The sequence below is a fragment of the Rattus norvegicus genome, chromosome 4 (assembly GCF_036323735.1).
Source record: "Rattus norvegicus strain BN/NHsdMcwi chromosome 4, GRCr8, whole genome shotgun sequence".
Taxonomy (NCBI): Eukaryota; Metazoa; Chordata; class Mammalia; order Rodentia; family Muridae; genus Rattus; species Rattus norvegicus.
In genome coordinates, this window is record NC_086022.1 from 162,424,098 (window position 1) to 162,444,242 (window position 20,145).

Here is a 20,145-nt window from a genome sequence, read left to right on the forward strand (position 1 = left end):
GGGCCTTGACTGTCTGCCTTTGAGTTCCAGTACAGAAAGAGATCTGGCTGTTCTTTGGTTCCAAAGAGGGTAAAAACTATGGTCCACGGGATTCTGATAAAAATGGGTCGTGTGTCTCAGGGGTGAGGAGAGAAGTGGGAGGCTTGTCCCTACATCCCGAAGAACCCGTCACGGATTCACTTCTTCCTGGATCCTGGGATTTCCCCCAACTTCATGAGAACAAATCTAAGTCTGAGGCAGGAATTACTGATGAGTGGGTGGGACGGGGATGGAGCCGCCGCCCCACCCCCTCCTCACTAGTTTCCTGGAGCCACTTCTGCACCATTGCTAGGACCCAGAGCTCCTTGTGCTCTGAATTGGGTGGAAAAAAAAAAGCCAGCTCCAAACAAAGAGCAGCCCCGGTCCCGCCCGCCCCGGGTCTGTGGGCGCGTCCCCCAGTCTGAGTAAGAGGGGCAGCCGGCCACGGCCACCGCGGGCCAGTGGGCAGGGAGCGGGCTGCTGTGGCCAGGACAACCACAATCACTGCTCTGGACTCCGGATCCCTGGCTGCATCCAGCCTGGCGGTTGTGGCCCGGTAAGTACAGGTGGCGGCGGGAGAGGAGAGCGCCGGTGGGATTGGCATCAAGAGCCAAGCCAAGGGGATACCCTGGCATGGCTCTTCCAGCTCAGTTGTCTTTCTCCAACACGACCCAAAAGGGGTTCGATGGCCAAAAAAGTTGCCCTTGAATGAGGATGGGGCAGGATGCTGCGGTGGGTGTGCGTGTGGGTGTCGTACTGAGCTCAGCGGGGTGGGGGTGGGGCTGTGGTCTGAATACTACTCCGAATGTCTGCCTTGCCTTCTTTAACTTTGTGCGCGCAGCTTTGATAGCCTGGGACACAGAGAGTGCCCTGTACAAGACTGGCCCTCCCCCACAAATGCCCCCCTTTGTTAACCCCAAATGCCAGGGGCTGTCTCTTGTTTGTTAGTGGAGGCAAGGTGCCAAGCCTTTGGCTGCTGGACCCCATGCAAAGCGGGGTCTGCTAGCTGCTGGCAGCTGCTGAGTCTAGGACACTGGGGGATTGTTCCCCCGGCAGTCTGTCTTCTCAGGCTGGACTATCCACCCGGCCCTGCTGTGTGTTAGTGGGAACTGAGTTAGGCAGGCCTTGTCAGCTGTGCCTACGAGCTTTGCTTCTTGTGTTGACGAGAACAAGCAAGATTCTGGAATACAGTGTCTTTGTTTGTATTATGCAGTGCTCACGTGTGTGGACTAGCTGTAAAGTAAAGAAGGCTGATTGGCATCTTGGGCTAGATGGCAGAGAGCACGGGAAGAAGCAACCAGAGGTCTCAACACTGAATGTAATGAGGCAGGAAGTTGGAAGGGCTATCAGAGGAAGAGCCAACTTCTAGAAAATTCCTAAGTGCACTCCAGGGTGTAGAGTTACAGTACCGTAGGGTCTGGGGGGAGAGGAAGGGGTCGGATTGAGCCAGGCTGGATGGTCTGTGTTTAATTAATGGATATTATGGAAACAGCTAGTGGGGTTTGGCAGCCTGGGCTCAGACCAGAGCTTAGTAGGGAATTTAGCTGCAGTGTCTATGTCACAGCACTGTATCTCAGGAAGGTTATCAGAGCTTACTGCACACAGTGGGACCAGGAACCAGGTCCTACTTGTCTCCTAGATGGTTGGAGAAACAATGTGGGGTTGCCTGGGATGGGACTGTAAGCAAGGGGACAGTGCTGGGAGCACAAGTGCCAGCTCCATCAGTGGTGGTAGAGGGAGCCCTTACACTCAGCACAAGAGGAATGTCTGTCTGGAGCCTGTGTCTGGACTCTTGGTTGGAAATGTGGAAACTACAGACAGGCCTCCCATAGTTTCTATGTAAATATCTTCCAAAGCACAGAAAACAAACAAAACAAAATTCAGACTTTGATGGTCTTCAAATACTCTGAGCATTACCTCTGCAAAAAGCACACTTTCAGAAGAGCATAGGTCATTTGATCTGCCATCTTGCTTCTAGCTATAGGACCCCCCCTACAGTTTGCTCCCCAGAAAAGTAGAAAGTGAGGAAGTTTGCCCCCCAAGGTCACGGGTGTGGGATATTTCCTGCAGAATCCTGCCTTTTGTAGTATAGGGATTTAAAACCCAAGCACGGTCCTGGGCCAGAGTAAGAAGGTGGGAGGGTTTCAGCATTGACACTGAGACAGCACCCAACACTAAGACACAGTTAGGTGGCTTTGACCCTTAGAGGTCACCTGTCACAGAGACTTCCTCACAGTATCTATTTAGTTAATGTTTGTGAAAGGAAAGAGCCCTGGGCATGGGGGCCTAGAAGTACAGAATTAAGTATTATCTGGGATTCAGTCTGTGGCTCTGCTTCCCATTGGTCAATACTCTACAGGCCTTTCTTTCCTTCTAAGTGGTTTGAGAGAGAACAGGGATGCTCTACACATTCCTCTGGGCTGTCAGCTTTGCTGCTTATACCTGGTCCTGCTCCGGTTGACCCTTGCGGGCTCCCAGGTTCTGATAAAACCACATACAGGGCAGATAAAACTAGGAGGAGGTGACTTGTATAGTGTGCGTGTGTTCCATGGATTCATCAAGTGCCTGCCATGAGCCTGGTGGAAACCACATGACACTCACAGGCCCAGCCACACTGGGGTGCAGATAGGCAGGCTTGTCCCGGCTTTGCCCTTCCCCCCGTGCCAACTTCTATGAGCCCCCTGACCTCACTGCACTTTAATTTTCCTCTCTGTAGATCTGGGAAGTGATCCCTTCTAGTCAAGTGTGGGAATAGCTGAGGACAGTGGGGAACGATTGGCAGAGGCCTTGGGTTCCCATGTGTCCTGTGACCTCAGGGAAACGGAAGACAGTTTTGTGACCAGGATGGTGTGCACAGGGCAGGTAGCTACTGCATACTGTGGCTCACTGGGAATGATGGAGTCCTGTGAATTATTTCCCTGTGGGACATCTCCACTGTTCCCTGCCTATGGTAGGTTTAGTGGGTCTGTTGGGAAGGATTCGGAGGTGTTGCAGTGTGACTTTGTTGGAGGACTCATACCACTGGAGGTGAGCTTTGAGATTTCAAAGGCCTATACCAGGTCTGCTGTCTCTCTCTTTCTCTGCCTGCTGCCTGGGGATCAGGGAGCAAAGCTCTCAGCTATGGCTCCAGCATCTGCTTCCTGCATGGTGATCATGGAATAACCCTCTAAAATTGCCCAAAATTGTAAACCCCCCCCCCCATTAAACACTTTCTTTTATAAGACTTGCCTTGGTCATGGTGTCTCTTCGCAGCAGTAGAACAATAATTAAGACACTGACTACTCCTCAAGCACACCTGCGGGGTGCAGCTGCTGTCCAATAGCCTCAACCTGCCCTATGCACAGCCCCTCTTGAAAGTATGTGATCTCCAGAAGCTGGGAATATTACAGAGGGTTCTGGAAATGTGAGGCAAACCTCTCAGGGCAGGTCCCTGCTGTGGCCTGAAGCAGTGAGCAGGCTCCCTTTTTTGCGAAGCTGTAGGATGACCCTTCAGGGGTTCTCAACCCTAGCCCACATGACTTCATGTTTTCAAAGATCTTTCTTGATCGACTCCTAATGTACACAAGGTATTTGATTTAGTTTTTAAAAACCTAAAAGACCCGGTACCTGGTGGTTTAATTGTGCTATGTCTGTCCTGTTTCCTGGGTTATGTCTCATTTTAAACAATCAGTTCAGGCCCTTCTCTAACAGAACAGGTTCAAAGATGTTTAAAGAGAAGAAAAGCAAATGTTGGGTCAGGGGTAGCAATTCTCCAGCATGTCTGAGGCCTTCAGGATTGGAGAAAATTAGGTCAGACTGTGAAGCCCCTTTGGCGGCTAAGGGTCTCCATTTCTCTGAGTGTTCTTGAAATGCTGCAATGAGGCACCCTTCTCAGGGCTGCCTCAGATGGATGAACACCACCCTCCTGGCAATTGGAGACCACTGCCTCCTCCATGGCTTTGAACTCGTATCCCTCAGAATCAGTGAAAGACAGGGTGGGATGATTGATTCTTTTAGCCCTACCAACTACAGAAAGTTTGGCTAACAGAGAGCAGTCATCTACTGAATGCTCTTGGTGTGGGCACTTCAGAGAGATTGCCAGTCCTAACTGATGAGTCTTGGGAAGAGTTCTTCCACCGGTCGGAACCACCGTATAATTTGTGGGCCCCAGTTCAGCATGGAAACACAGAAGTCCACTCCATTGTGCAAGAAACACCAGTAAGAGCGCAGAAACCTAAAGCCTTTCTTTTCTTCCTTGGTCTTCTCTCTTGGCACGTCATATTATCATTTTCTAACACTAAATGACATTCTGAGTAAAGGAAGATTGATTCTAAGTGACCAGCACGACTTCTGCCACTAAGCTTTCGACCATGCAATTCCCTGCTTAAAAAAGCAAGCGTCGAAGCACTTGACTTGTATGCATCACCCAAATCCCACAGTGTCACGGGTGTGCTTTACTCTCACTACGAGGATAGCAATGTGCGAAATTGGTTCAGCCTTAGCTCACGTCCTTCTACAGGCACCGCCAGAAGCAGCTTTCAGCCTTGTGCTCCTGAGGAGGAGGGAAGGGCCGAGGAGAGCTGTGGCCCTGTCAGGCTCTGTCTTCTCACCCGCTGTGTGTGTTGGCTTCATTTGCCGTGCAAATAGCTGGCTCTTGCCGGAAGCAGTACGTGAGGAAGACAGGGCATGACAACCTGCTTCTCAGGATGCTGGCCCTGCCGTGCGCACTGAAAGCAGTTTCTGGTTCCAGCACATAATCTCAGGACAATTGCAATGAACGCCTGATGCAGACTCTTGGAATCCTGGGTTGCAGCACGTGGAGCAGCAGGGAGGGGTGGCATGTGTGCAAACGTGTCCCTTTCTCACATCTGCATCCGCTGGACCATTGGGTTTCACTCATAAAACACAAGTTCAAAAGTGACATTGTTAAGCATCTCAAGCTGATGACAGCAGAGCAGGGATCCCAGCTCAGGGCCCTTTTGAGCCCATGGCCTTGTGGGCTAACCTGGTTGTATGGCCATGAAGCTGCCTGGACCCATGATTTGTCTTTCTTTGGGGTCACGTTATAAGATGGTGTGCTGGCTGGTGTTCTGCTAACTTGACACAAGCTAGAATCATCAGAAAGGAGGGAACTTCAACTGAGGTCCCAGTCCATTGTGGGCTGTGCCATCCCTGGGCTGTTTCCGTGTCTATGTCTGGGTCTCTGCCTTTCTGATTTCATCATTTATGTTTGCGTTGTGGGGTATGTGTGTGTTGGGGAGGGGCAGTTGCCTGCCTGGAATTCACAAAGCATAAGTCCATTCCTCAATGTCACTAATACGTACTATACATACATGCACGAGAAAATGCATAAACGGCTCAGAAGAGTGCCCTGTGCAATGGCACACGTCTAAAGTCCCAGCTACTCAGAGGGTTGAAGCAGCAGGATTCCTGAGATTGGAGGCTAGCCTGGGTATCATAGCAAGCCCTCTCTCAAAACAAAACTCCAGGAGAAAATAATAAAAGGTAGGGATGGGGTGAGCATTGAACATGTGGTCTGAGGGTTTGAAACAGATTGAGAGCAAAACTTTGCCCTCTCTAGGTCTTCGGGATCCTTGCTCACTGTCTGGCCATGCCCGCCTTTTCACCAAAGCTGAGCAGATAAGAGGGATGAAGGCTTTGTCTTCAGGGGAACATTCTTTGGGTTAATAAAGAAAAGAGATGAGCAGAGAAGGGGCCATGAAAAAGGACCACAGAACTTCAGTTTGGGGGTGATTCGTAGGCACGCAGAGTGGTAGAACAGCAGGCTTTCTAGAATCCTCGATGTCACTAATACAGAACATACACATGCACAGAATGTGCCTTCTGGAATAGGGAGGCGAAGTTTAGATCAGAGGCTGAAGGAACGCCCATTCAGAGCCTGCCCCACATGTGGCCCATACATATATAGCCACCAAACTAGACAAGATGGATGAAGCAAAGAAGTGCAGGCCGACAGGAACCAGATGTAGATCTCTCCTGAGAGACACAGCCAGAATATGGCAAATACATAGGCGAATGCCAGCAGCAAACCACTGAACTGAGAATGGGACCCCCGTTGAAGGAATCAGAGAAAGAACTGGAAGAGCTTGAAGGGGCTCGAGACCCCATATGAACAACAATGCCAAGCAACCAGAGCTTCCAGGGACTAAGCCACTACCCAAAAACTATACATGGACTGACCCTGGGCTCCAACCTCATAGGTAGCAATGAATAGCCTAGTAAGAGCACCAGTGGAAGGGGAAGCCCTTGGTCCTGCCAAGACTGAACCCCCAGTGAACGTGATTGTTGGAGGGTGGTAATGGGGGGAGGATGGAGAGGGGAACACCCATATAGAAGGGGAGAGGGAGGGGTTAGGGGGATTTTGGCCTGGAAAACGGGAAAGGGAATAACAATTGAAATGTAAATAAGAAATACCCAAGTTAATAAAGATGGAGGAAAAAATAAAAAAAGAATGTATCCTCAGTGAGGGGGCAGAGATGGTGAGAAAGGAAGTGTGAGCAGAAGCAGAGGCAGGGAAAGCACAGGTGCCCGAGGGCTTTCAATTCCAGTGAACCTGAAATTTTACTCAAGGTTTTAGAGAGCAGGTACCCATAGTAGAGTAAGCTGGGTGGGGGTGGGAGGGTCAGGGAAAGCACCCCCTCCCTTTGTACTGCAGAAAGGACAAGATTAGAATAGGCAACAGCTCAGAAAAATGGTGTAAGTTGAGCACAGAGAAGCTGTGCTGTCATTGCCTGTGTTTCAAGTACTTTTCCAATCACTGTATGAAGTATTCGACAGAGGAGGTCCAAGGGAAGAGAGGTCCATGCTACTCATGCTTCAAAGCAAAGCATTGTGACTATGGAGTTGTAGCAGCTGATTGGCTCCTGTCCCTGACAAAAAAGGGTGCGGCTGCCAGTCAGCACATAACACAGTCAGGAAGCAGAGAGTCTGGCTTGGCTATAACCCTCGATGGTCTGCCCCCAGCAACCCATCTTTGTTGCATTCTTCCCAGGGTCCTACAGTCTTTCAAACAGCGCCATCATCAGGGAACCGAGTGTTCAAACACATGGGCCTACGGCGCATTCCTCATGCAAGCCAGGGCCCAGTCTGTGAAATGGGATAACAGTGCCTTTGAATGTTGGGCATGCAAATGCAGCGTCCATGAGATACATTACAATCCCAGTCCTCTGGATGAGGCAGGAAAATTGAGAGCCAGCCTCTGCTACACAGAAAGCTCTTGTCTCAAAAGGCAAAGGGCAACAAAACCACAAAACCTGTCAACTACACAAACACTGACTCCATAGGGCTATGACGGTTGTACATGTAAGAGGCTCTGTCACATGTTTCCCCTTGAAGCTCCCAGCAAAGGGACGAGACACAGTCACCATCTGCTTTAGGGAGAAGAGACAGAGGGCATCTTTGACAGGTGCACTCACTAGCCCAGTTTGGGTCATGTAAATTTTCTTTTTACAAAAAGAAATTGCCTTGCTGGGTTATTCTCCATCTGTACGTTTCCTTGTTTAATCTAAGGATACTCATGGATTCTCATACAAATGACTCAGAAGCTGCATTTTTGGGGGAGAGGAATCTATCCTTTGCATGTGGGGAGGAGAAGAGACTCTCCACCATTGGACAGACCAGTTCTCCTACTTCCCAGGCATGTACTATACCCACATGAATTGTTTTGGGGGAGCCTAGAAGTTGTATTCGAACCCCTGCACCGACCAATGAGTGCCTCCCACAAATTAATAGAAGATAAACACAGAGCTTCTTCCTCACCTGGTACATGCAGGTCATTCCCTCAACCTTAGAAGCAATGGGTAATGATGATTCAGGGATGTCGGGTTGAACATAGTCAGGGGACTGATTTAGGCACCACTACCTCTTTCTCTTTGGGGCAGAGTTGAGGTCACACTGTGGCCATTTTGGTCAATGCCAGGAGAATGTGTCATTTTCTTGTCCAGAAAAGTCAAATATCTTTTTAAAAAGATAAATGTCTGTGTTCATGGCTCTCCTGCCAGGGGAAGATTCTCACACTTTTCTTAGGAATTATCACGTCCTTAGAAAACACGTCTCCGTTGACTTGGGATGGAATGCCGCAGTTTATTTACCAGGAACCTTAGCAGCTTCCACACCCGCCTCAGTGAGCGGCATCAGCAGATTCACATCTGAGCCCCAAAGTGAACACCCAAGTTGAAATTCAGACACAAGACTGCTCGTACAGTCACAGCACAGACACGCTGTCTTACGCATCTGTGTTGTGGGGAGACAGCAAACCCAGCCAGGAGGCTGGACACCTGGCATCCCTGGCTGCAGAGGAAACCCTGCCCCTGGCAGTGACTCTGAGCCTGCCAGTCTGGCCTTGCACCTGAGCCACGGCCGTTTTCTTTGGGATGGGCAGGTTTGTCTGTTGCCCTTAAAAGGAAAACAGTGTCCGAAACCCTTAACCTCAGAAGAGAGAGGGAGACTTCCAACCTAGGGTTCTATGGAATCCCTTGGAAACTGGATAATCAGATGTAACATTTTTTACATGACTACAGAGTCACACACACACACACACACACACACACACACACACACACACACACACACACACAAAACTCCTAGGAAGGAATGGTCTTGGGGCTAACCACTAAACCATGGTGCCTTGTTCCAGACATAAGACAGACACTACTTGGAAAGCAAATAAGAAGTTACGGGAATCCCCACCTGGGGAGAAAGATGAGCATCTGCATCGCTGGGGCACTTTTGTCTGATTCCCATCAGTCAGAAGGGAGTGTGTGCCCATCTTGTTGGCAGCCAGCAGGCTGTGAGTACACATAAGCAGAGACTAACATGCGCAGAATGAAAGCCCGTGGGACAGTCCTTCCTCCTCCCCAGAGTGCATAGGATGGAGAGTCTGGGGGTCCCTTCCTGCTGTGCTGAAACTGGGGGGGACTCTGGATCTGGTAAATCTCTACCAAGTGTTATCACCTGCTGCAGGGTATGAGTGGAGAGAGAGAGAGAAAGAGAGAGAGGGAAAGAGAGAGAGAGAGAGAGAGCGCTGCAGAGGCGGCTGGAAAGCTACATAACGGCCACCATGTTGTAGTCACAGGGACTCAGCGCTTGAGGCCCCAGCAGCCAATCCACTCAGTGCTCTCAGCTGAGGGCTGGGTCCAGAAAGCTGTGGCAATGCTGTGAGTCCATTCATGAGCTGCCTTTGGGGGACGGAAGTGAGCCAGCACCATCCCCAGCCCACTGATGCTGGGGTCTAAGCTGAGGTCTGACCACAGGGGGCAGCTGCCCAGAAGTGACCTGAAAATGTGGTGAGAGAAGTCAGATGCAACAGACCAAGGGACATAGGGGCCTTGAAGATAGGAAATACTTGAAAGAAAGTAACAGTCAGGAAGCAGAGTACAGGTCACCAGAGGCCGTGGGAGGGGCAGAGAAATGAGTATTCCAATGTGCAGGACTTCCATGTTGGGTGAAGAGAAAGTTCTGGAAGTGTAAAGGGTGAGAGGTAAATGCATTTTGAATGTATTTAATGCCATGGAGTCCTGTGTGTTAAAATGGTTACCATGATACATTTTTTTAACTTTTTATTTGTTATTTCATTTATTTACATTTCAAATGTTATCCCCTGCCCAGTTTCCCCTCCACAAACTCCCTATCGCCTCCCCCCTACCCACTTCGCCTGTCTCTATGAGGGTGCTCCCCCACCCGCCCACCCACTTCCACCTCAGCACCCTAGCATTCCCCTATGCTGGGGTATTAAGCCTCCACAGGACCAAGAGGTTCCCCTGCCAGTGATGCTGCATCTGGAGCCATGGATACCCTCTGTTTTCTTTGGTTGGTGGTTTAGTCCCTGGGAGCTCTGGGGGGGGTCTGGTTGGTTGATATTGTTGTTTTCCTATGGAGTTGCAAACCCTTTAGCTCCTTCAGTCCTTTCTCTAACTTCTCCATTAGAGTTCCCTGCTCAGTCCAATGCTTGGCTGTATGCATCCACATCTGTATTGGTCAGGATCTGGCCAAGCCTCTTAGGGGACAACTATACCCGGATCCTGTCAGCAAGCTTTTCTTGGCATCAGCAATAGTGACTGGGTTTGGTGTCTGCTCATGGGATGGATCCCTAGGCAGGTCAGTATCTGGATGGCCGTTCCTTCAGACTTTGCTCCATGGTAAATTTTATATTGTGTGGATTTTATCACGATGAAAATGGGTGAGATAGGTGTGGCAGGAGCCCAGAGATCAGTAGCAGCTGGACCATCTGTAACGGCTTCTCAGGTGACCTCATAGGGCCCTTCAGTTCCTGCTGTTTCTGGGGTCATTTGACCTTGGACAACTGCAGTGATAATTCTCGTTAAAGAATTAAAAGGCATGATCTCAGAGCCCTGGAGCTGAGGTTGTGTTGTGGTCCGGGCTTTGGGGTATATCGGGAGGAGGAGATGCTGGTGAGAGGAACTTAACCTGGAGGGATGCTCAACACCAGCAAAAGTACACCTGGCTTACAGTTCATATATCGAAGTCTACTGAAAACACCATTTGGAAGAACAGACTTCCAGAACACCAACTCTGTCTGGTACAGATAAAGAAACTGAGGCACAGAAAGGGATAAATAGCACCTCACTCACTGTCAGCCAGTACAGAACATAGGGAATCCCTGACACCTGGGCCTTTCTTACCCACTCCCATCCTGCCTTGAAGCCAGTGGACTTCCAACTGGGCCCCATAAAGAGACCCTTTCTTTGGTAATCCTTTGAAGCAATGGATTCCCTCAGCCCCTCCACACTCCTGGGTCCAGGAGCAATGGCCCCTACCCTTCAGCCATGGAAAAAAGCAGGCAACCTCTGCATATGGGCTGTGGATGGTGCCCAGCCTAGATAGAGAGGGGCCTTTCTTCCAAGTAGATCTAGCTTCTCTCAGTTCAGACAACAGGGAAGTTATAACAGATGCACGTCTCTGAATGGGGATAGCACGGGCTCTGTCTCTGGTACAAGTAGGCTGGGTTTGTCAAGATTGCTCAGACTATGAGGCAAGGTCCTAAACTTTCTGAAGAGTGTGGGTGAAGCTCCAGATGTGCAAATTCAGCCCACTGTGCAGTAGTTTCTCTAGGTGGGTGTCGGGGTTGGCTTCTCACCGTAAGTTCCATCTACGTCCCTGGCTGGATCTACACACGCAGTTGCCAGCCTAGAACGGTTGCCAGGGGCTGATGCAGTTGCTGGGTGGTCCCTTGTGGGCTCTCTGCTATGTCCGACAGAGGGCCAGGACATCAGTTGATATATGCCTGATGGGCTCTTCAGATAACCATATTTCCAGACCTCATTGAAATGAATATTCATCCCCCAGACTCAGACTCTGATAGCCACTTGAGTTTGCTTCTTAAGCTCGTAAGTGGTGCGTGGAATTCTTATCCTTGGACCAGAGGAGGCAGATCCCATTGCTTATGAAATCCATGTTAAAACCTTGAGCCTGGCACTTACTCTTACTCTGCTCCTTTTCCTATAAACTGTTGCCAAATCCCTTCTTTGGCGCCCTTGCAAGTACATCTTGGCCTTGAATTTCATACACTCTGATGAAGTGCTATTACTCTACCTGTGGCCCCAGCGCTGAGGGTTTGGAGGTCAGAGACGGCCTCATTGATTCCTTTCGTCCTTTCTTATCTCTACCACCGAGCACGTGTGTACACGCATGGGGACCTTAGGCATTCAGTGAATTAATAGACTAATTATCTAATCTCAGGGGAAACTGACACATAAATAACTACTCAGTGAGAAGTGAGGAGAAGCCTGAGGTAGGGCAGTAAAAGGAGGGGAAAGGGCCGATTCCTAAGATGCTCACTGAGGAGGATGCAAACGGGTGCTGGGATATAAGGACTAGGATGACATTGGATGAGGAAGTGGAGGATCCGAGGGTGGGGGGCAAGGAAAACCAACAACTTTATTTTGAATGGATTGTGGCCCTGGGTGAGCCTGGATCTCAGTAGGCTGATAGCTATTCCTAGTTTCCCTGAACAGTACTGTATTTAGTCATGGTCCTCGAAGGTAGAAGGTTCAAGAGCATCACGTGACTTCTGGAGGGGGCCTTTATGCCGTGTGCTCTCAGGCTGCAGACAGAGGGTAAGATGTCTCGAGGGACATTGAGCAAGAGGAAGCCCAATCTTGTTTCATAACAAACCACAGGAGACAATTGGGCCACCCTGTGTGAGCGCCATTAACGGGCTCTGACCTGGTCCTCTCTTCCTCCCTCTCCTCTGTTTTGAAGAGTCAGCTTCTTATACATAATCTTTGGGGCCGTTTTCAAATCATGGCAATTACGGCTCATCGGAGACACTCAAGAGGAATCCAAAGAGCATGAGGCCACGAAGCTAGTGAGGCTGTCTCTTAGTCACTGATCTATTGCTGTGAAGAGATGTCATGACCGCAGAAGCTCATAAAATGAAGCAGTTAATTGGGACTGGCTCACAGTTTCAGGGGCTTAGTCCATTATCATCATGGCCAGGAGCACGACAGCAGGTGGTCAGGTACTAGGGAGACCTCTACGTCTATCTGAGACTTGTACATCCTGATGTAAAGGTAGCAGGCATCAGGCACACACTGGGCCCATGTTGGCTTTTGCATCCTTAAAGCCCACCTCCAGTGACATACTTCTAACAAGGCCACACCCCCTTTATCCTTCTAATCTCAAGCAGTGCCACATCTTGATGAATAAGCAATCAAATGTAGGATCAAACGATGTGAGCCATTCTCATTCAAACTATCACAGTGGTCACCAGGGAGGGTGTTTCAGAAGGACAATGTAGTTGGGGTTGTGGCTCAGTGGCTTAAACTCAAGTCCAGCCATATGAAGCTCTGGGTCCCATCCCCAGCACAAGCACAAAAAGAAGGGAGGGCTTGGGAAATGAAGGTAGTCCAGTGCCTTGCTTTCACGGAGAAGGCTGAAAAGCCACCTCCTTCCTCGGCAATTAGACGTGACTTTGGGAACCATGGAGAGGTGTCTGTCAGACAGTAGAGAGTCCAGAATGCTTGGGTGAGGGACTGACCTCAGACAGAAGCAGCAAAAGAAGGGTTAAATCTTCCTTATCAACGTGGCTGGACTTAGACTCACCTAGGAGACTCACCTCTGGGTGTTCCTTTGAGTATGTTTCCAGAAAGGTTTAACTGATGAGGGGAAAATCTACCCTGGAAGGTGGGCTTCACCATCCAACGGGCTCAAGTCTTGAACTGAATAAATGAAGGGAAAAAGAAAAAGGAAGCCAGCTGAACACTAGCAACTTAGTTTAGTTGTTGTTGATTTTAATGGGATCTCTCTCTCTCTCTCTCTCTCTCTCTCTCTCTCTCTCTCTTTCTCTCTCTCTTCTCTCTCTCTCTTTCTCTCTTTCCCTCTCTCTCTCTCTCTCTCTCTCTCTCTCTCTCTCTCTCTCTCTCTCTCTCTCATGTCCATCCCCCGTGCCCTAGACACCCCTCATGATTATGGCATACAGCAAGACCAAACATCTGCCACCATGTCTTTCCCACCATGATGGAGTTTAGCCTTCAAACCTTGAACCAAAATAACCCTGACTTCCTTAAGTTGCTTTGGTTATGTACTTTATCATAGCAACAAGAAAAGTAATACCTCATCGAATAACTAGAGAGAGAGACAGGAATTTGGGGGCACATGGGAGGCCAGAGATACAGGGAGCACTGTGAGTAGACACAATATTGTACCTGAGCTCACACTAGCTGTCGTTCTTTCTAATGGAGGTCAGGCTCCCCTCATCCAGAGGCAGAGCTACAGAAGAATTTCATTTCTTCTCTTCTGAGAGAGACATAAACCAGAGAAGACTCTGACTCCCAGAGAAGCAATCCAGTGAGAAAAACAATGCCGAGTTGCTGAACCAGAACCCAGCAGGACAGCAGCTTGAAAAATAAATTGTCTCCCAGGTAGCAGCCCAGGATGGGTCAGCAGCTCCACTCCAGTGATTACAGATCCTGATCACACGGTCTCATTTCTTTCCCTGTCATGCAAAGGACACTGTGTGTGCCGAGACCAGCCGCGCCAGCACCAGCTGGACACGAATGTCCACTGTCTGCCTCAAGACTTTCTGAACGATATTTCTAGGGAAGGCTCCAGCTCCCAGTGGTGTCGTGGTGGCAGTTTACAGTTCTGGGGACTGAGACACATGCCTAGCTCTCCTTGTGTTTGTATAACAGCTCCCGAACCCTCTCTCTGTGGTCTTTGTTATGGTCCTTAAGTTGTACCCATAGCAAAAGCTGGGGAAGTCTAAGACTCTGAAGGCCACTCAACGCAGAGTGTTGACTACAGTGAAGGGCCATAGCCCGGGCATCCCAAGGGGACTTGGTGACTGTGGATTTCAGAGCAACACGCCGTTGGAGAAACCCACTGAGGTAGAAAAGATGGAGTGGGAGAACGCAGAGGCTTGGGGAGTGTGGAAGGTTGCAGACAGATGACGTCGTAGTGATGCACCTGCATTTAGCATCCACCCAGGACGCTTTTTTAGGTGAACGGAAAAGTACTGATAATTTCAATATTCAAGACAGTAGGTAGCAATCGAATTGTCCCAGACACAATAGGTGTAAACAGGGCATTGCGTGAGCACGAGGAAACAGTCACCTGCTAAAACTGCCTGAGCACCCTCAGCTTGCTGTGTGGCCTCCGTCTGACCTCAGTGGCCCTTTCTGCATCTGTGGCAGGAGATGGTTCTGATGCTCACCTCCTGCCTGTGAGCCCTAAAGAGATTTACTTATGACGGACTCTGAGTCACATCCAGTGTGTTTTGTATGGCAGCTGTGACTGCTGGTGGGCACCTCCATCTGGGATGCAGAAATGATCTGAGATAACCTCGATCAAAGCACTTGAAAGGCACATTTTTGCCTGAATGGGTAAGGGAGGCCGTCCTTGTAGTCCAATACACAGGAAAACCGCCGCTTGAAATCACAGAGAAAGCTATGCATAGGAGTGGGCCAGAGGCTAGGTGTCCTTAAGCCTCCTTAAGTCACAGGGGTTGGGGAAGGTGACATAAGCACCGAGATAGATATCACTGTCTGCTCTCAAGCACCTCATGCCCACCGTGATGGCCCAGGCTATGTGGGTGCCCCCTGCTGGAGCCCTACCTGTAAGTCAGCCTGCCTTTCAGCACCCACACATGTAGAACGTGCTTCCTGCTGCCAAGTTGGACGCCATCGCTGCTCTCTTCCTACTTGTTTTACAATGACTTCCTGTCCATACCAGGGGACTTCATCCATGTGCTTTTGTGTCTTCTTGCAAGGGAATGGTAATGGTCAGCTAGGAGTAGGGTCTCTCTAGCAACCATCTGGTCCAAGACACTAATAAGCGAGGTGGACACAGGAAAAGAGGACCTGGATTGCATTCCCAGCTGGCAGACACAGATAATATGCTACTAGGGGTAACCCAGATACTGTAACTAGGGTCTAGAATGTTCCCCAAAGGTCTGTGAGTAGGTCTCAGCACCCAAGATGGTGTTATTGGAAGGGGGTGATATCTTCAAGAGGTGGAGTCTAAAGTAAGGAAGTTAGTTCACTGGGGTGTGTCTTTGAAGGGGCTGTTGAGACCCTGTCCTCACACTGTGTTACCTGGCCACCATAAGGTCAATGGACCCGTGTCCACCTCTGCCAAAGGCACAGAGTGACATTGCCCAGCAGCTGTGTGTATGGAAACCCCTGAAACCATGAGCTAAAATTAACCTTTCCTCCTTTAAGTTGACTTTTTCCTGGCATTTTGTCACAGCAACAGAAAGTTGACACACCACCCACTTTACGCTGTGCCTCCCCTTTCTCCCTGCAGGCTGTTGGCCACTATCCTGATGGGAGAAAGGTGACAGAGGCAGAGAGCAGGATTTGGATGGCTGTGTGTGACCTCTGGAGACTGCTGCAGTGAGACAAGTCTTCTTTATTGTTTCAGGGTTAGGATATATATGGGCGTTTTTAGGGGTCCACACAGAAAGGGCTAATTGGTTACAGCATCAAGCAAGCAGGAAGGGTTGATTGGTTGTTGTGCAGTGCCTAATGATCATGTGGGTAAGAAGCCAGAGTGTGCCGAGCTATGCCACTTGAGAGAGCTCTGTATACGGTGACTTTTGGACAAGGCCAGAGACCTGTGTTCAGAGACACTCTCCAGACAAAGGCAGTCAAAATAGGGAAGCCCCACGGAGAAAGAGAGTCCCCAATTATGCATCCAGTTCAGAAAGCTCATGGGGGACTGCTACCTTAATAGCAGTGTCCCCCAAAGTTCCACTGTCTTTCACTGAGGAAGGCCTTCAAGATCTGGATTCAATCATCCCTTGAACATTGCGGTCCATGAAGTTCTTGCAAAATCTCCAGCCCATTTAATCCTCAAAACTACCCAGAAAGGAGGCAGAATTGGCCCAGCACCATCTCCAATTGACAAAGCAGGACGCAGAGGCCCTGGAGGCCATACAGCTTGCCAAGGATCACAGTGCTGGAGGTGACAACCGGTGCTCACACCCAATGATGAGTGCTGCTGCAGTGTCTGTTCACTCACTGACACTTGTCATATGTGCTGGGGAGTTCCTGTCTCCAAGACCAGACTGCAAGTTTTAAAAGGAAAAAAAGTCAGAACCACTTAGTAGAAAGTGACAGCAAACAGAACCTGAGGAGACGTGTGTGTGTGTGTGTGTGTGTGTACTTGTGCATGTACTCTGTGTGTGCATGTATGCATATGTGTGTGCACATGTGTGTATGTGATATGTGTATTTATGTGTGTGTCAGTGTGCATGTGCGTGTGTTTTTGTGTGTGAACACATGTGTATACTTGTATAAGCATGTATGAATACTTGTGTGAGCATGTGTGAGTGTGTGTACTGGTGTGTGTAAAGTGTGTGCATGTATGTGTATGTGTGTATCTGCACATGTGTACACACACGCACACACACATATATATGTACATGTATGTGTATGTGTGTGTGTTTGTCTGTGTCTACATCAGTATGTGTGTGTGTTTGTCTGTGTCTATGTCAGTATGTGTGTGTATGTTTGTCTGTGTCTATGTCAGTATGTGTGTGTGTGTGTCTGTGCCTATGTCAGTGTGTGTGTGTGTGTGTGTATGTGTGTGTGTGTGTGTCTGTGCCTATGTCAGTGTGTGTGTCTGTTGCATGTGCACATTCATGTGGAACCTGATGGGAGCACACAGTTGAAAACAGGGCATGGGGTGGATCCCCACATATAATGCATGTTGGTGCTGCAAATGAGGCCAAAAACAGTCCCATCCTGTACTTACTTAGGAAAACATCACTGAAGACTTAGAGACTAAGAATTCTTACTGCCAGGATCTTAATTCAAGGTCCACCTACAGCACCCTCCACGAGACTCTATAGTTAGCAATCAAACCCTTAGACTGATCCAAACAGTGGCCCACATCCATCCACGTGTATGCAGTAGCTAACATCAACACGCTGACAGAGTGTGCTTCCCCAGAGACTCAGGCACATGCCTACGTGCCTCACTGTGATGTTCAGAACCAGAGGATTCCAGGTCTCCAGCTCAGGCAGTCAAGAGCAAGGATGTGAGTGGCTCTGTCCAGAAGGTCCTATGAGCATCAGCTGGCTCTTTTGTTGTCCAGGAATGGCCATGGTGGCTCTCTTGATTTGGGAGCCTGCTGCCTCCTACAGACCCAAGTGCAGTCTATGCCCAGGACAGGCACCATGATCTTACTTCTCATATGAGATCATCAAGCTGAAGGAATCAGAAAACAAAAATTAGAGCTGTAGGGGAGAGGTCAACACACACTACTCTGCCAAGCTCAGTGTCAGTGTCTGGCCAGGGACCTACAGGGACCCTCAGCTTAGCTTCCCCCTCTAGTCCTTGGTCAGGAGTGGGGGACTTATGTAGATCACAAAGTCACAACATGACCTCCTCCTGCTGTCCAGGGCTTGGCTTCAGTTCTCAATGAAGCAGAGAAACTGGAAAAAAAAGGGGCTCCATAGAGAAAAAGGCCTTTCTGTGAAAGCCTGAAGACCTGAGTTCAGATCCCTAGAACAAACGTAAAAAAGAAACAGAAAATAGTGCATGGGTCTGTAATCTCAGCTCAATCCTACTGGATAATGGGAGGCAGAGGCAAGAGAGTTGCTGAAAGTTTGAGGGCTAGTGACTATAAGAAAGAGCCTTGCCCTTGTGTTGTTCTCGGAACTACACACACACAAGTATGCACACACACACACACACACACACACACAAGCACACACACACAAGCACACACAAGCACAAATAAGCACACACACAAGCACACACACAAACACACACACAAACACACACACTAGCACACACAAACACACAATCACACTTGCATAAGCACAGATGCATACACACAAGCACAGAGGCACACACACACAAACACACATATACATACATACAAACACAATCACACACAAACACACACAAGCACACATACAAACACACACATACATACACAAGCACGCATATACACACATATAGATACACAAGCACACACACAAACACACACACACAGAGAAGCACACACACACACACAGAAGCATACAACACACATACAAGGATCCTTGTGGCTCCTTCCAAAGGTCCCTTCAGCTCTTAGCTCTAAAAGTATTGAGAGCCCTCCCAGCTTCTTGGCCTTGTCAGAACCACACCTGACTTACCAGGAGATCAGGTCTATCTGGGCTCCACCTATGGCTTCTCATCTTCTGAGCTCTTTGAGACTCGATTCCTGGGAATGGAGGGGGTAGGGAGTAGGCTTGCAGAAGAGAAGGAAAGAGTAGTCCCCAAGTCTTGCAACTGGTGACATTATACATCCATCTAGTCCTCTGGAATGGCACAGAACATGACATCACCACCCAGGCATCTGCTCTTGCTTTTCTGAGAAGGCTTGTGGCATGCTTGTGACCTCAGCAGCCCCTGAATCCAGCTTTGTTCCTCTGTCAACACCACAACCCAGGGGAGGTCCCTGAAGCCACTGCTCCACAGGGATCTGTGAAAAGGTTTTAGCATTTTGGTGGAAACTATCTTAAATATGAGTTCCATGAGAAGATATGCCAACACTGAATGATTCTTACCTCACCTGGATAATACCTGACTGTCCTTAGACATGGCTCCCAGGATTCTGAGTCAAAATGATATGCTGACACCAGAAGCATCTTGAAGCAGGATGAGACAAGTTCTTCCTAGTCCAGGCCTCAAAAGTCCAATCTTCCAAGAAGCATCACTCTCCTAGGAAATTGGGGTCATTGGTCACTCTCTGGCTGACTCTTGTCACAACCCTGAAGCGCCAGGAACCTAAGGTAGGCTAGCCATCTGTGTGTTGACAAGCTCCCAGGTGTCCATGTGATCTCTAAGCAATCAGGTGAGAACCACTCTAAAGTCACCCACTGAGTCCAACAGGCAGTGAGGACTAGGCACAGTGGGAAGGGCCCTGAATCTACCAGGCCACAGATGTCCCACCTCAGTCCTTTGACTCTTAGCAGAGTCCTCACCTAGCATAGGCAACAATCAGCCTATTAGCATCCACCAATAGCTAAGGCTCTGAAAAGGCCTAATCCCTTCCTGAAGCTCTGACCTTGGCTGTGGCATCTTTACAGCCCTCTGATGTAGAAAAGCTAGCTTGCAGATAACAGAAGATTAGGACAGACCTTTCAGGGATGGGAGCTATCAGAGCCTTGGTGCCTCTAGGTGGGCAGGGAGTAAAGTTGTTTAGGATTCTTGGTCTCTCAGAGGACAAAGAGTACAGCAGCTTGTTGAATCATGGGTGTGTGGAACAGTCATTTCTTTGATACTCAGATGTTTGCTTGTGGTTCAGCATCAGAGGTTGCTATGGAAATGGCAAGACACATCTGTGATGCCTCCATCAAGAAGGCAGAGGCAGGAGGATTGTGAATTCCAGGCTAGACTAGGCTACATAGCAAGACCCTATGTGGTGGCTATCCTTATTGTCAGCTGGGCACAACCTAGAATCGCCTGAGAAGGGATTGTCTACCTGGGATTGACCTGCGAGCATGTCTGTTGGGAATTATTTAATTCATTTAGTTGATGTGGGAAGAACCAGCCTACTGTCTACCATTCCCTAGTCAAAGAGTCCTGGACTATGTAAGAGTGAAGAAATTAGGCTGAGCACAAGTAAGCCAGAAAGTGAGCATGTGAAAATTCTGCTCTTGACTGTGGATGT

The 20,145-nt window shown here is 49.1% G+C and overlaps 1 protein-coding gene and 1 long non-coding RNA gene across 5 annotated transcripts in view; one reads left to right on the forward strand and one right to left on the reverse strand.

Moving 5' to 3' along the window:
- The first annotated feature begins 229 nt into the window (after nt 1–229).
- The window catches only part of Tspan11 (tetraspanin 11), a 67,327-nt gene continuing 47,411 nt past the window's right edge, over nt 230–20,145 (forward strand). The window contains exon 1 of one of the 4 annotated variants that reach the window (XM_008763291.4): nt 230–574. The gene's annotated coding sequence lies outside the window, so the exon portion shown is untranslated. The remainder of the gene's footprint in view (nt 575–20,145) is intronic. The other 3 variants (XM_039107687.2, XM_039107685.2, NM_001024262.1) reach the window with 3 other exon arrangements.
- Nucleotides 15,866–18,813, reverse strand: LOC134486845 (uncharacterized). The gene is made up of 2 exons (XR_010066270.1): nt 18,626–18,813; nt 15,866–17,687 (listed from the first exon to the last, which is right to left on the reverse strand). It is a non-coding gene; the product is annotated as an uncharacterized LOC134486845 (long non-coding RNA).